We start from the raw sequence: 4,227 nt of genomic DNA, 5'->3' as shown, positions 1-4,227 counted from the left end.
TGCAGCCACAGCCTGCCTCTCTCTCCACTGCACCCAGGGAAAAACCATCAATCACTGCCACGGCGTTCTGTCAAGATTGGCTGCGTCGTCAGAATGAGCTACCAGGGCCCTACCGTGGCTTAACAGTAGGGCACTCGTCTGCTACAAGGCCGACCCGGGTTCAATTCCAGCCCTGGTTCTTTTGCGAACCTTGCCCGTCTCTCTACCAAACGTTTTCTGTCTCCAGGCGCGGCCCGTTCATTAAGGGCAGATGGGCAGTGCCCCTCCAAAGATTCTTCCTCTGAGAAAAGTAGATCCATTCAGAAATTGTAGATAAAATATGTATTGCAACCTCAAACACACTGTGAATCGTATTACTTCAATGTTGTGGTTTGTGACGATCTTTGCGAGTGGAATCCTATATTCCTATATCTTATATCTTCCTATATCTTATTCCTATATCTTATTTTATTTTTGCTGAGAAGTCTAGTTTACATCCAGTGTGGCTGTTTAACGTTACTGTCTATGGCCACTGGCCTGGGCAGATTTCTCGCCGCCTCAGCTAAGCCTGGCCCCCTCGCCCCGATCCCTGTATGGATGCTTTCAGGGCAGATGTATGATCTGCCCAGACCAATGACAGGTCGGTGGCCCTGTCTGCTTTGAGAAATACACAAAAAACATATTACTCCGCTCATCTCTAACCTGCGGGATTTTATTAACTTCATTGACGCAAATTTCCCTCACAAAATTGGTGGATTAAACGGATAACCATGTCGGATTTGACGAAGGATATGTGTTGGCTGGTTAAGGATTCACGTTTGGGGTAGGTACAGTTTGTATATTTGTATTGTATAGTATTGCAAAGTTTAAGGTTTTATGACCGAAGTCTTTGCATAATGGGTAACTGATGGGTCTGTTATTTAATGAAATTTGTGGGCTTGCAATGTTGAGACAGCTAGCAAATGTGTAGCTTCGTGAAGTCTGCTGCTGTTACAGCCAAGACTAGCCGACTAGCTGACGACATTCTCTGAGAAGCTGTGTTGGGCTTACTACATAGTTTAAACAAAGCTTGAGGTATTATGAATTAAGTCTTTGCAAAATAGGGTAACTGGAAGTTATTTAATGAAATGTCTGAGCTTATTGAGCTTGGGGTGTTGTTGACAGCTTCATTTATGCTCAGTATTGTCTGCTGTGTCCCCGAAAACTAGCTAAAAAAAATACACCTGCACTCGGTCCTGCCTAGCATTGCAGAACAGAAGCAAGTCTGTCGGATAGTGAGCTTCAGAGGCTGAATGCACAATTCCCCTATTAAGTTGTAACTATGGCTACTCGTTTCGAAAATAGGCACGTCCTTTCCCGGTATTGATAGCATTTGTTTCTGTGGTGCATTTGAACCGACAGCAAGGGGACGAATTGAATAGTGTTGCAGGGCTTGTTGATTTGGTTGCATATTTGTCGTAATGTACGAACTGTGAAGGCGAGATCACTCGCCTATTAGGCAGCAGCAGCTTGTACTGTAGTAGCCTTCTTGAGGACAGTTTGTTTCGCATGTTGGTTTACAAAAATGCTTCTACATTTCAAACGAGTATGTTTGCACACAAGGAGTTTTGCTCTGCTTTGGCAAAGGCTACCATGCTGTGCTAGCCCTTTCCATATTGTTCGTGCTGTTCGGTTGCGAGGAGTGCATATTCTTGTCATCATGTTGCTTGTCACAAACTCCAACTCCGTGAGCAGACAAAGTATTTTTCTTGCAATTTCTTAACATGTGTGCAGTCGCTCTGCTTAAATGAGCAAGAGAACTAGCTGTGTGGAGAGAACAGTTACTGTCAAAAACAGCTGTCTTCAGAACAGAAGTTGAACAGATTACGCGCATGCCTGAGAAGTGCGGTGTATCACGGGAGGTGGAGTTTTACTAACACACCAAACACTGTGGGTCTTGCCTCCACACGAAATGCAACTCGTAAATTATACCGTATTGATTTAATTATTATGGACTTGATCGCCAAAATTTCTGCCCTGCCTGTTTTCCCAGCCACCGGCCGCTACCTGCCTGTCTCTCTCTCTCACTGTCCTTTCACTGATAAAGTCTAAATGACCAAAACATTTAAAATGAGCTACCAATTGGCTGTCAGCATAGCCCAAATCCACTGGAAACATTACGGCTGTTTTGCTATAGTTACTAATAATGAGCAGTTATTACCATGAAATTACATTAAAATTATCATGGAACAACCACCTTATTAGCAATCCGTAATGTAAAGTCTTACCATAATGACAACTTGAAATTGTAAAGAAACAAGTTTTAAACTAACAAAAGTTTGTATCCGAGTTGCCTTACTTTTTAAGTTCAGTTGATATACAAATAAGTTATCATTATTATCATTATTATTATCAATAATATAATAATATCCCATAAAACTCCAGAATACTCCATGCCATGTTCAATATTCCCCATGCACACACACAGGGAGGCCTAACACGGCCAGCTGACTGTAAACACACTCAAGGCCGAGTGGCTCCAACTAGTTAGAGTCATTTCACACACACACACACACACACACACACACACACACACACACACACACACACACACACACACACACACTCACTCACTCACTCACTCACTCACTCACTCACTCACTCACTCACTCACTCACTCACACACACACACACACACACACACACACACACACACACACACACACACACACACACGTGTGTACCGCAAACTGCTGCGAGCACCTTACATAAGCAACTCTCAAACAGTTAAGAAATGCAACATGTGCAACTTTTAGCCTGTAGGTGCTGAATGAGCCTATCAAACTTTTTTATCCCCTCCTCCCCTCATCCTCCTCCTCCTCCCCTTCCTCCTCCTACACCTACTGTAGGGTTGTTTTTTTAAAGTTTTTTTTTACAGTATTTAGGTCATGGATTACCCCTGAGATGATTATATAACACAGCACAGTGAGGCAACCTGTTAGAGACACCACAGTAGCCTACCTGCAGTGCATGAAATGTATATGAAGATGCATGAACTTAACTCTCCTGATAGTGTCAGCTCATGTTGATTCTGAGACTAGAGACAAAGTCTTCTGAATCCCCCCCCCCCCCCCTCTACCCTCTCCCTAGGCCCCCGCTGTCAGCGTCCCTGATTCTATCTTGTCTCACAAACACCTATACACTAGGGGAGTTTTCATACATCCAAAAATACCAGACTGAAGTCACCTCCCTCCCCCCCAAAGCTCCATCATTCACGTTCTGTCCATCACCACTCGAGAGTCTTTACACCCGTCAACGGATTCACTTCCGCACGTTTACGGAGAATCTCCTGAGGCTTAAAGAATCCAACGCACGTTGATATTGCAAATCCTTAAAGCTAAAGTAAAAACTATGTGATGGGAATTTCGAGGCCCACAAAAAAAGAAATATCTAAAGCTTTTCCTGAGATCCCGGCTTTTCAAAAGTGTTATGTTTTATCTAAGCACAAAACACCCTCAGTGATTTTTTTTTTTCAATCTTGATTAGAGCGTGTGGACAAAACAGCGGTGGTGTTGGAAGAACACGTTGGCATCTTGACAGACAAGAAAGCACTTGGGGGTATATGTCATCCAGAACTACACTCTCAGTACGAAGAGTGATGATACTCCTTTTCCCAATTTTTCACACCTCAGAATAAATTCATGATCAAATGACCGTACTTTTACTGTAGGTTTTTTTATTCTAACCTTGCCTTTATTGTAAAATCCGTGAAACACTGTTAAAGATATTATCTGACCTGTCATTTATTTATTCAGAGGAAGAATATACTGTAAGCAGGACTTGAGGACGGAGTAGGAAAGAGTTTGGAGTTACTTTTTTAATATATTTTGGACCATTGTTTTCTCTCTCTCTCTCTCTCTCTCTCTCTCTCTCTCTCTCTCTCCCTCTCCCCCTCCCTCTCTCCGTTCTGGTGTTTTCAAAATATGAGCGCATTTTCCGTGACCTTGATGACTTTGATTCAGCTGGATGTTATTCAGAAGCCGTAAACTAATTTCCTGCCCTGCCGTTGTGTATGATAAGTGATTGACCTAAACGTCTGCGTCATCCTTGAGAGACGGATGGCGAGTACCAGCGCATTATGTCAAAACACAGGGGCAGTAAAACAAGAGTTACTGTGTGGGTTTGGGCAAGTTCCTATTTTTTTCTTCGTCATCCTTTGGCAGGATATTTTTAGGAGACGGGGTCAATTAAAACGAAAGCGGGGTTAAT

Source organism: Engraulis encrasicolus, chromosome 19 (assembly GCF_034702125.1).
Source record: "Engraulis encrasicolus isolate BLACKSEA-1 chromosome 19, IST_EnEncr_1.0, whole genome shotgun sequence".
NCBI lineage: Eukaryota > Metazoa > Chordata > Actinopteri > Clupeiformes > Engraulidae > Engraulis > Engraulis encrasicolus.
Note: the sequence above shows the minus strand (reverse complement) of the source record.